Source organism: Meriones unguiculatus, chromosome 17, assembly GCF_030254825.1.
Source record: "Meriones unguiculatus strain TT.TT164.6M chromosome 17, Bangor_MerUng_6.1, whole genome shotgun sequence".
In the NCBI taxonomy this organism is placed as follows: domain Eukaryota; kingdom Metazoa; phylum Chordata; class Mammalia; order Rodentia; family Muridae; genus Meriones; species Meriones unguiculatus.
Genome location: NC_083364.1, coordinates 51,904,751 through 51,918,031, shown reverse-complemented (window position 1 = coordinate 51,918,031; position 13,281 = coordinate 51,904,751). Strand labels below are relative to the sequence as shown.

The following is a 13,281-nucleotide window of genomic DNA, read 5'->3' as shown; positions in this document are numbered from 1 at the left end:
GACCTAGGATAAAACTAAACACGACCAGAAAAAAAAAATTGACAGAGCTATCATATGCTTTAGACAAAGAAAATAGAATCAGTATTTTAGAGACATCTGCATTCATATGATTATTGTAGCACTATTTAAAATAGTGAAGAAATGCAAAAAAAAATTTAAGTATCCACCAATACCATAGCAGGAATACGGTACCTATGTACCTTGAAACACCATCTAGCCATGGAAAACTATAAAATTCTCTCATTTATAGAAATCTGAGTTGAGCTAATGATCAAATTAAATAAATTAGGCAGATTGACACAAGTACTAGGTGGTTATTCTAACATAGAAATGTAAAGAGTTTATTTCAAAGCATTCAAGAGTAGAATGATGGTACTCAGAGACTGTGAAGTAGGAGAGGCATTGGGACAATTTAATTAGTGTGTCTAAGTTATATTTAGTAATAAGAAAGTCTAGTGTGCTATTGCACAGTAGGATAGCTATTGATTACAGCTAATGAACTGTGCACTGCATATGGCATGAAGAAAAGATTTCAAAATATTTTCTCCATAAAGAAATAACTTGTTGAAGAAATAGATATGTTTAACTTGATCTGAACATTGCACAATGAATATATGTACTAAAATACCCAGATATCCCACACAAATGCATACTTTTGTCTTGTGGATCAATTAAAGGTACATTTAGGGCTAGAGATGTGGCTCAGTCAGTAACATATTTGCTATACGAACATGAGAACCTGCTTTCAGAACCCCAGAACCCCATAAAAGCCATGCATGGCCCTATGTGTCTAGAATCCCAGTGCTGTGAATCTCGAGACAGGCAGATGGCAGATTCTGGAGCTCACTGGGTAGCTAGCCATCCTAGCCAAATCACTGAGCTCAAGGTTCAGCTAGAGACCTGTATCAACAAAGATGAGGTGGAAGAGTGCTTGAGGAATACGTCCAATGTCAACCTATATGCATGTACACACAGACACACAGACACCTACATGTACACTTTCACACAATCACACAAACCACAAACACACAAACACACACACACCACAGATATATGCACAAAACTGTTAATTTAAATAAAATAGATTGTCAAGTCAATGCCACATTTTGTATATTTCATTTTCTCCAGATAATGAAAAATCATTAAATTATTACTAAAAGGGAAAGAAAAGAAACCAACATAACAATAAACCCACAAGTATGCCAACAAGTTTTCAAGAGCTAATTCCAGATGACTTCTTTGTACATAGAAAATGAAATGATTATTAATTCTTCAAGAGCACATATTCTGTATAAGACATATTCAGAGTGAGTTCACACCTGGAGAGTACTCATTTGAGGCCATATCTTTTCACAACTTGCTATGGTAGTAAGATGTTTCTACAGATCAATGCAGAAATTGAAGGTGAGGATGATATCTTTAAGCAACCAGGGTGTCTGTGTGTGCCTAATATGCAATGAAATTCTCTGGCCCAGCTGCCCACCATAAAAAACTTCAAAGGCTGGATCTTAGGGACAATTTCTGGAAGCTTAGAAACAGCGGCGGGGACATGTCCAAACCTTTCCCATCACACTGAGAGAAAACGAAATGAAGGTCTTATTGGTATAGAAAAATCTATCAATCTCAAACTTTACAAGGAATTTTATTTTTGTCTTCCATTGTGCATGTGTGCTGTGTGTAGCTGAACATGCGTTTGACATTTGACGGAAGCCAGGAGAAAGAATCAGGTCCCAGGGAGCCAGAGTTACGACAATTATAAGTTGCCCAACTTTGGTGCTGGGAATTGAACTCTGAACTTGTGTCCTTTGCAAGAGCAGTACACACTCTTAACAGCTGAGCCATTTCTCCAGCCCTGCAAATTCCAAAATGTTTGAAGTCTTGACTTGAGATAACAAAAAAAAAAAACAGAAAATATGCTCTGTTGTAATGCATCACGCACTGAACCCAATTAGATGAGGACAATGGAATAGCAAACTGTGAACAGAAAATTGAGGAGGATGTTAGATAGACGGAGAAGAATCTGGTCCATCAGAAAGATGGAGACGCAGGATTAAGAGGAGGCAGAGGTGGAGATGTAACAGGCTCAGAACTAGGGGACGCGGAAAAGGAAACAATCCTTTTTAAATGAAAGACGATATTTAGAATTATGATGACAATAATGCCTATGCTAAAGGGGGGAAGAAGAAAAGAGTAAGGGGAAAAGAGGAAGGAAGCCTTTGGAGAGAGAGACAGAATTGAGATACTGAAGAAGGAAAGAAAGAAAATGGCTACACCAACCTCAGGCGCACTAACTAATGTTGCCGGGTGTTCAGAATAATCATGTAGACAACAAGAGAAACTTTTTTGGTTGTTGTTTTGTTCTGTTTTGTTTTGTTGAGAGACATTCTCTGGCTGCCCTGGATCTCACTATGCAAGCCAGGTTGGCTGCAAACTCACAGAGATCTGCTTGCCTCTGGAACTAAGGGCATGTGCCAGCAGACTTGGCTTAGGGAATGTTTTATAGGGAAGTATGGTATGGCTGGCTTTGTCTTTTTATTACTCCAAATAGAGGGGAAAGAAGGACAAACATAGCAGTTTTTCTCTCATATGTGAGATGGGTGTGTGTTGAGAGGTTCTCTAATGAGTAAAACTTGTAGAACACACACAGACATGCACACATATTTACTAAATCATCTTATATTGAAATAGAATGTTAGCACACAGCTGAGAGCCCGAGAACTCAGTCCTTGAGTCTGAGTGCCTCAGCATTTGGAATAGTCTCACATTGGCTGCCTCACATGGAGAGACCGACATCTGTGGAACTTCTCAGCCCTTGAGGCTGGGTGTCTCCGAGTCCCCAACATGGTACTGAAAACCTGCAAAGTCCTTAGAGTAACACTGGTCCTTAGTCAAGGAGGGAAGTGTGGCAATACAGGCTCTCTCAGGAAAGGAAACAGCAGCGGCAGCAGGTCAAGCAACTCAGCCCCAAGAGGGAAGGCCAAGCTCAGGTGAATACTTCTCTTCTGTGTTGCCCCCCTTTACAAGGCTGTTATCAGAAGTTCCTATCCATACTTGAAGCAGGTCTTCCCACATGAGCTAAGGCAGTTAGTACAATGTCTGTCTGTCATCATCTGCATGTAACTATTGATCCATCCACAAACAAATGACATGAAAACACAAGGGGGACTGTTTAGGGGAGGGGACTACCAGGACAGGAGAGAGCAAATGAGAGCAATGGTTATGGGAACATGAGCAAGTAAAAGTATATATAGATATAGATATATAGATATAGATATATTTATATATATATGTGTGTGTGTAAAAATATCTAAAATGTTTACAGACTTATTAATTTATAAATGATTATTATATGTGCAAAAGTTTCATTGACCCTCCAGTATAAAATTTTCTAGAAGTTTACTTTAATGTTTGGTTTTTATTCTAATTCAAGCTCACTATAATATCTTTCAGCTGATAAATAAACAAGAGTACTCCAATGCTAGATGCTGGCATTGTTTCAGAGCAATTCATACATAGGATTTATATATATATTAGTAAAAGCTACAGTTAGTTGTCATTATGAAATTACAGCAGAATGTCTTAAACGCTGAGTTGAACTATTTTTTTTTTTTTCATTTCTGGTAAGTATATATATATATTTTTGCACATATACATGTTTTATTTTTTTTAATTTTTCATCAATTACACTTTATTCATTCTGCATCCCCCCATAAGCCCCTCCCTCCTCCCCTCCCAATCCCACCCTCCCTCCTTCCTCTGCTTGCATGCCACTTGAGGTGATTCAGGAATCCTTAGCTTGAAGGCAATGTTTTTGTTTTTGTTAAGGGTATTTGACTGCTTATTTGTCATGTGACTAACTTGAACAATGGAGATAAAATAGGGAAAGTTCTAGCCAGCAATATAATTTCTGGATTTGTGGGATTATTGATAACATTGAAATAAACTTGATTATTTTTAAGTCCAGAGACATGCAGGTTAACTCCCCTTCAGTCTGGAAGTCATAAGATGCTAATGGTCACTGAAGCTGCTTTGTGTGAGGTTCATGTTCTTATTCCTTCCAGAAATTTGTGATTACATTTACTCATTTTAAAATAATTCAAAAAAATTTAAAAAATAAAAAATAATAAAAAAACAAAAAATAATAATTTAAATTTATTTTGACATGTACAGTCATTTGCCTACATGCATATCTGTGCACCACTTATGAGCAATGCCCACAGAGAACTTTAGAAAGCATCAGATTCCCTGGAACTGGAGAGACATAGTTGTTGGCTGCCATGTGGGAGCTGGGGTTTGAACCCTGGTCCTCTTAATCACGAAGGCTCCTTCTATACCTTTTTATTTCATATATGCCCTTACTCCATGAAGAAGGGTTGAGAACTGGTGGGTAACCGGGTCCTTTAGTCTTATTCCTCAACAGTCTGAATTAAAACAAAGTCAAAGACAGGGTGTTTCCTGAGATATGGATATGCAGATGCAGTCATTGGTACAGTTCTCTGCCATCAGCTCTATTTACTGTGCATTCTTGACTGACAGTGTGGGAGAGGCTATTAGTAAACTGCAGAAAGAAAGGGAGTGGAGGGGCCCTTCTGAGGCAGCATCTCTGCTCCTCCAACGCTAGAACAATTGCTTGCTGACAATGAATGATGTGCTTCAGTTGGGGTGTCTTCTCAGATGAGTTGAACTATGGAAAGTATTCATCATGCTTCTAAGTAGAATTTTTTAAATGATTTTTTTTTCCTGTAGTTTAAAAGCATCGATTGATGCAATTTTAAACTGGGATATACAAACAGTTACAAAAATAAGTCCACGTTAAAATGAAGACGTATTTTCTTCTGAATATCTTTTTAATGAAACCAGCAGCTGGGTCAAACGTTTCCTTATGTAGTTATTAAATAAAATATGACCATATAAGTACGCAAATCAAACACAGTGAGCAGGGAAGTCCATCTCTCGATTCGCTCGAGGCTCCATGTTCAAGGCAATTAATTGCCTTTTAAATCTGGACCACAGAAATGTGTCTCCTTTGCTCTGAATGTTGCTAATTTTTTAAAACTCTTTGTGTCAGCAAATTAATTGAAACTATGCGTGTATACTGGATTACATTGAAATCACTGAGTATAAAAATGCTGCTGTTGCTTTTTAGCTTAAAATGTATGGCTTAGCAATTTAAAGCAAAAATTATGAAGTTGTTTATGGGAAAACTAAGCATGCTGTAAAAGCCACTAAAATAAAATATCTGGGATAAATTTAGTAGGGGAATTGAAACCCCAAAAGATTAGTTTAACAATCGAAATGCCTCACTTCAAGTCTTAAGAAGTTACATTGCATAATATACTACGTAATAAAATCCTTACTTTTTAAAACAAAATCTATACATTGACCTTCTTTCACTTATTTTATACATTCAAAGTATATGACTTTGGTCTGTAATGGCTCCGAAAGCTCAAGATAACCTTTAAAACTTACGTAGAACCTGGGTTTGTATTTTCTTGGAAAGAGTTTAAGAGTGAGTTGATATTCTATATAAGTTTTCCATTTTTTTAATTAATTTATTTATTATGTAAACTGTGTTCTGCCTGAATGTACACCTGAACACAATAAGAGGGCACCAAATCTCATTATAGATGGTTGTGAGCCACCATGTGGTTACTGGGAATTGAACTCAGGACCTCTGGAAGAGCAGCCAGTGCTCTTAACCTCTGAGCCATCTCTCTAGCCCCAAGTTTTCCATTTTATTAAAATGCTGTTTGTATTGTAGTAGATAAGTAACAGGGTGTTACTTATCTCTAGAGTTTGTGCTTATAAACTCTGAAGTTAATACATTTGAACAGCTTCATCTTGTGTATATTCATTAACTTTTCAAAAAACTGTGACACAAATTCAACAAATCAAGCCATGTCAAGAAAACTTTAACTTTGTCCCATTAAAATTACTGGCTATTTTAAACTGGTGTGTGTGTGCACGGGTGCGTGTGTGTATGTTTGTGACTGTGTTTCTAGTTACTGGAGATCAAGCTGAAGGCCTTCTTCTGCGTGCTTGCTAAGTGCCCTACTGTTGGACGAACCCCCCTGCTAAAACACTGAAAAGATCACTTAATACATATAACTTTGCAACATCATGAAAGGATGATTTGAAAAACATGTAATCACAGGATTATGGATATTTTCTAAATGTTGACCTATTTCATTATACAGTATAAAAGAAGGAAGACAAACATTGTTGTTCTGTCTACTTCATCTGCACAATACTTCTGACAACAGATGCCTGTAGGCTTGCCCTAGACACCAAGCAATTCACTGGCCCACACCCAGCTAAGAAATTAGAATTTACCCAAGTTCTGTTACCACATACCTGTATATACTGTCAGATCACAGGAGTTGGCGGCCCCGACCTACAGGACTGCTCTCGCTTCATGTGGTACTCGTTTGCTGTCACCACCTATGTGTTTGACTGACAGTCAGTAAGCCAGGCTTTTCACTCCCCACTCTTCAGGTTTTATTCATTTGCTCCAGCAGCTTGTAGAACTAAGCTACACATATTACTTGTAAGTATTGGTTTATTATAGAGGACATTCCCGAGTATACAGACGAATGGCCAGATAAAGACATGCATAGGGCAAGGGACAGATGGCCATGTCTTTTGCAGGAGCAACGCCCCTTAGGAACATGCTCAGCACCTAAGAAATCTCTGGAATGGAGTCCTTCAGGGTATTATAGAAACCTCATAATGTTGGCATGAATGATTTAATTGGCTACTGGTGAATGATTCAACTTTCAGATCCTGTAAGCTCCAGGAGGCTGGTGGGAGGGCGAAGCCCCCATCTTTAAGCATGCTTTGAGCATTCCTATGAGCAACGTCTCTCCTGAAGCTATCTAGGACCAACCATCTGCCCATTAGAAAAGGAAAGGCGATCTTACCACTTCAGAGGTTTAGAGAGATTTAATAGTGAGGTACCAAGAATTGAAGATCAAATGCATGAGCACTCATCCACATGTGTGCACACATACAACACACACAACACATACAAAATATACAACTCACACACAACATAAAACACTTCTACACAGTATGCAACATACATAACACACATATAACACACATGGAATGTACACAACACAAATATGCATAGGATATACACAATGCATACAACACATAAATTGCACACACAATACACATGGAACAAACATGCAACACACACAAACACATGTACAACACACATCACATAGCAAGTGTCCCTGTCCTCTCTTGTCCTTGATTTCCTTTTCTGTGATTTCTGTTATCCAAGGTCAATTATGGCTAGAAAATACAAAATAGGTATTCTATAAATAAACAACTCATAAATTTTAAATGTTCTGCCATTCTGAGTACTGCGAGGCAATCTCTCTTTAACACACAGGACATGAATCATTCCTGTTTTCATCATAGTTCTGGTGCTCGCTTTATAGGCTCTTTAGTCATTAAGTAGAAAAAAAAGAAAAGAAAAAAAGAAAACATAGCATAGGCAGGGCCTGGAACCCTGCAAGGTTTCAGACGTCCACTAAGGAGTCTGGAGTGTGTCCCCACCTAGATAAGAAGTGTCCCCTGGATCTTTTTATAGATCACAACATCACACACACTATATAAAAGTCATATGTCTTATTACCACTGATGTTGGGGGTTGATCTGATGCTTGTATTTTGATGGTAATTACTGGCCCTCAAGATACACCTATCCTTGTTGAAGATAATGTCTGCCTAAGACATTATATCTGATTGGCTGATTAAAAGGCCTAAAACCTGGGCAGGGCAGAATGGGTTAAGTGTGGCTAAGGTTCCCAGGCTTTGGGAAGAGGAGAATCACAGGAAGAACACAGACAGACAGATAGGAAGAGAGGAGAAAGAAGGACATCAGGATGGGTTAGCATGGGTTAGTATGGAGAATAAACCACTTGGACCAGGAGGAAGGACTCCAATAATGGCATGGAAAGGCCCAGTTGAAGAATACAAGCAAGTATTTATAGATTATGGATGGAAGATAGCTCAGATGAGGTTGGTCAAAGAGAATGGCATTGGATGGGTGCTGGGAGTTAGACAGTGAGGTTAATGAGACAGCATAGGTGAAATATCTGCCCAGCCCAAGGCAGTTATAATATTTAACAGGTGTCTGTGTCTTACTAATTATGATAGCAGGTTAAATAATACCACCATGATAATCATAGGGCAAATAATAAACATTAAATAGCCCAACACCAAATTTAATTCTCAACAACACACTGATCTCACCAAAACAGTTCTTTAAGAATTGAAGTTGTCAAGTTCATGGAGGTATATGCATGTTTTCTAAAATCTAATTTTTACCTAAATTCTGATTTTATAATTGACAACAAACGCTGTCAGTTTCACTTTGAAGTGACAGGATTGCTTTGTTCATTTTGGAGGAAATACCCGCCAGGCGTAGAGCTTCATAAGTGCGGTTTGTCTGTCAATTGCTCTTTCAATTTACAGTGATACTTCATGAAGAAAGCCACTCACTTAGCTCAGACTTAATCACTCTTCTTATGTTACTAGGAAACAGAAGTTTGTATGCATACTTTTCCTGACACCCAGAACATTAAGAAGAAAAATGCACAGAGTGTAGATGAAATAGATTTAACTTTTACTGCTTCATGAAGGACAAATAAGTGAAATAACTTCTAACGCTGAGTACACACAAGTGAATTTAGGGATTACTGGGACAATGTAGTGCTAGTGGCTTGCTTTGTAATCATCACCCAGTGATGTGTGTTATCCCTTCTTTTGTACTGACAATACAATGTGGAAAAAGGAAAACAAGAAACATCTGTCTTATAATGACATAGCTTAACTTCACAGACCCATCATGGGTTTTGAGCATTGCTTAAAATTTGGAGGACTAAAATTTAAGATTCTCTGAGTGAAACATCATATTTAAACCACACAGAACACCAGGCTATCATAGAAACAGTAGCTACTGGTGGCTTTTTTGAATATGTGTCATATGGGTCACCACTGAAACCTGACATAAAACATTTGCATGGCAAGGCATGAGAAAGAAATATGGGTAGTAGCAACAGCAGAAAATGTGGTGAGTCAGTGAGGGGAGGGGGGGGGCTTAGGTAATTACATGAAGGATGATTGGGTTGTTTAACACCTGTTTTTATATGCGAAATATGAAGCCAAGCTTGAGTCACAATGAGTTATTAATGTTAAAAACTTGGAAATCTGGAAAATGAAGCTCTTTTGACACTAGTAAGGGAACTAGGAACCTCCTCATATGGTTAACATCTCATAACTGTTATTAGTCCCCAACTGGCCTTTTCTAGAATATGGCATCTACATACTGGCCACATTTTCATGGTACAAAACAAAACAACCCCCCCCCAAAAGTAGAGAATTTATAACAAGGTTGATCATTAAAATGTCATCTTAATGTGTTATACTCCTATATCAGCGCCTTGCTCAGCCATCCTCAGAGAAGCTTCCTCCTGCAGCCATTAGGAGCAAATTCAGAGGCCCACAGACAGGAAATATGCAAAGAGTGAGAGACTTTGGGACACTCACCCCTAAATGAGGTGTCTCCATCAAATCCCTCCCCTCAGAGCTCAGGAAACTCTATGGAAGAGGAGGTGGAAGGAGCATAAGAGTCAGAGGGGATGGAGCCCACCAAGAAAATCAGGCCCCTAAACAAAGCATAGGTGACACATATATACACTCACAGAGACTATAGCAGCATCCACATGACCTGTGAGGGTCTGCACCACAGGGGGCCTAGAGCTGAAAGGAGAAGCTGATATAGATTCCCATCTCTAAGCCAGAAGCTATCAGTTGACAGCCTCTTGTAAATGAGATATTAGTTTTCTCCAACAGATTCTCACAGGGGAGACAAACCGCTCCTAAGAGCAGGTCCCATGCCCAGAAACAGATGGCCAACATAAAATAAACTCACCTCCATCCTTGGAGGTTCTTTGTCTCAATTTTGAGCCAGATAATGTTGTTGTTGTTTTTAACCATTACAGTTCCTTGGTGTATTTACTTCGACTTCTAGTTTTGTGTTTTTATGGTAGTCCTGTGTGTGACAATGTGGGTGTCTCTGTGACTATACATGTTTCTTGTGCTTTTTCTTTAGCTCTTTTTCTTCTGTTTTGTTTTTTTTTCATCTTATTGCTATTTTTTGTTTGTTTTCTCTTACTATCCTTAGATGGCTGTTTGTTTTTTTTTAATGGGAGACAGAAAATTTATGGATCCAGATGAGAGAGAATATGGGAAGGAATTAGGAGGATGAGGGGGAGTGGAACCATCATCAGAATATATTGTAGGAAAAAAACCTCCATTTTTCAATAAAAGAAAAATTTATTTTAAGTTCACTCCCCGAATGCTAGTATGAAAGGGGTGAGAAGAAAATGGAGCTGCATCCTCAGCATAATTATCAACACACACCCACTTCATCCCGTTTACTCACACACCAATTTCCTCATCAAAAAAGTGAGTAGAAAATTAGTGGCAACAGCTAGGGGAGGACATGGTTCCCTGTTAAAACATTTCATACATATTTAGCTCAGGACAGATGTATAGTTATACTCTGGCTGTTACCATCCGAACTGTGGTGTCTACATACTGGCCATACTTACGGCACAGAAAATTAAATTGCGGAATTTCTAACAAAACCTAGCATCTCAAGCCAACTGAGCAATATGAGAAGATTCCTACTGTCTTTGCTACAGTTCGAATAGTTTCCTCTTCCAGATTTTCAAGTTCTTCATGTTGATAACTCATTCTGTTTCTACCTTGACCCTAGATTTGGCATATAGAAACAAGTGTCTACTGGCAGAAATGTTAGACATCTCAGTGTTATTATGTGTTAATAACTGTGTGTCGATAACCAGTAATTTATTATGTACTGTCACTGGCCAAGAAATTCTATCTCTGAAAATATGCTGCTAAATATAATTCTAATTTTCTGCATGCATCAAGCTACAAGCCTACGTAGTAAGCAAATAAGTTGAGGCAGAGGGCGAGCAGGAGTAGACTGCAGTAAAAAGTAAAGTTCAGGCATGGGGAACAGCCATTGTGCATGACTGAGCAGACAAGGCAGAAAGAAGCTGGTGATAAACGGAAAATAAAACGTAAGAGAGTACAAAATGGGGAAATATAGTTACAGTAGTTGACAGTAAAGAATAAACGATGAGACCCGATACTGCTTCTAACTTTCCAAATATGTATATGGTGCACCAAACAAGGTGAGCCAAAGTTCCAGATGACAGACACAGACCGGGGACAAAGCAAAGACTCCTGTCGTCACAGTGTTTCTATTCTTTCAGGTGGAGATCAATGTGTCTATTATGCCCTATTTTCAGTTCGTGTGAAGATAATAAACACCACTTATTAAAGGGTCCAGCCCCTGAGTGAGGGCAAGGGTTTCAGCCTGAAGAGCTGATTGGCGTGGAGGCATCACAGAGACACCAGGAGTCAGGGCCAGCGGCTAAACACTCCTTTATTCAGGAAGAGACAGCCGGGTTATATGGCGGCCAATCAGGTTCCTCCACACCATCTCTGAGCTGACCAATGGATGTTCGTCTCTCCAAAGTTAGGTCAGATACTTTCCCGGAAGCCACTCCATGCCATGCGGGAAGCCCTAATGGCCCTTTGCCAGGAAGGCCTGCAAAAACATGACTTCACTGTATTCAGGTACTATCTTGCTCCAAATCCCCCACACCCTGATTAGCCCTCATCTCCAAGTCTCTGAAGAATTAATGAAAGGTTCCAGAGAGAGAGAGAGAGAGAGAGAGAGAGAGAGAGAAAAGTCAGATCAAGATTGTAGGGTATCGATTTGTCTGATGCGTTGGACGCACATCAAAGAAGGCATTGTGGCCAAGGAAAAAAATGAGAGAAAAAGCAGTAGAAATGCCCAGCAGACAATGGAGATCCGATAATCTGGCCCGTGGGTCTCAACCTTCCTAATGTTGTGATCCTCTAATACAGTTCCTTATGTTTCGGTGACCCCCAACCATAAAATGATTTTGTTGATACTTTGTAACTATAAGTTTACTACTGTTGTGAATCATAATGTAAATACCTGATATGCAAGGTATCTGACAGGCAACCCCTGTGGGGATTGCAACCCACAGGTTGAAAACTGCTAATCTGAGCCATTCTATCAATTATAGCTTTTACTGGGCATAAACAAGGTATAAGGCCTCTCTTAAAAGTATTCAGCGAGGGAAAGGTCATGGCAAGAGTCTTGCCTAGTAGGTGACTTGGCTACCCTCTGCCATCCTTTGGTCTTGAGAGTTGTTTATGCCAATTGCACACCACTTTTCCTCCTGGAAGGACCCTGAAGCTAAAGAAATGGGACCTTTGCCAGAAAGTAGCATGCCAGCGATCTCTATAGGGATGACAAAGCTTCTGAGGATTAACCTGCGGTTTGGGAAAGTAGATTTGCTCACACTCAGCCCCAAGGGAAGAGTGGGGGGTTAGGTAGAAGGGACCTTTGTGATCCCTTCTGCTACGAAAACTTCAGTTTGCACCAAAAAGACACATCGTCGAAGTTTCAGAACCACAACCAACCCTAGGGCCTGGTCTCCTAAGAGGCTCAAACTGTAGTTAGTAGTGAATATCTCTCTACCTTTGGAATGCTAGGAGCCTCTGTGGAACTCTTTATTCCTCTAGTCAAAACAGTGAAAATAAAAAAGATCAGACGTGGTTAGCATTCTGACATTATATTGCACACATTTCATGAGGCTGCAGTACCCGTTTGATCACAGATCCTCGGTTTGTACAGTTGTGCATACAACACACTAGAGTTAAAAACTCGAGGGAAGATAGGTCCGTAGAGAGAGGAAGGAGGAAGAAGAGAGTCAAACTAGAAGAGCAGGATAATCACTTTTAATGTTGTTGCTGCTGCTGCTGCTGCTGCTGCTGCTGCTGCTGCTGCTGCTGCTGCTGAGACAAGGTAGTAACAAATGCTCTTTAAGGAGGGGAGCGTTGAGCTCACAGTTTGAGGGTACAGCCATCGTGATGGGGAAGAAATGGCATCAGGAGAAGGAAGCAGCCAGTTACAATGAGGTCCTCGTCAGAGAGCAGAGGTGAATGCTGGGGTTCAGCTTCCTTTCTTCTTTAGATTCAGGATGAGGCCACCAGTTGGTGGGATGGTGCTGGCCATGCTTAGATTTCCCACCTCAGTTAACCCAATCAAACTCTGCATGCATATTTAGAAGTCTCCTAGGAAATTCTTAATCCTGTCAAGTTGATATAAATGTTAATAATCATGAGATGATAAGGCAGG

The 13,281-nt window shown here is 39.5% G+C and overlaps 1 pseudogene; it reads right to left on the bottom strand.

Moving 5' to 3' along the window:
* LOC110564984 (tRNA-splicing endonuclease subunit Sen15-like) overlaps positions 1-13,281 on the bottom strand; it is a 41,458-nt pseudogene that overhangs the window by 1,612 nt on the left and 26,565 nt on the right.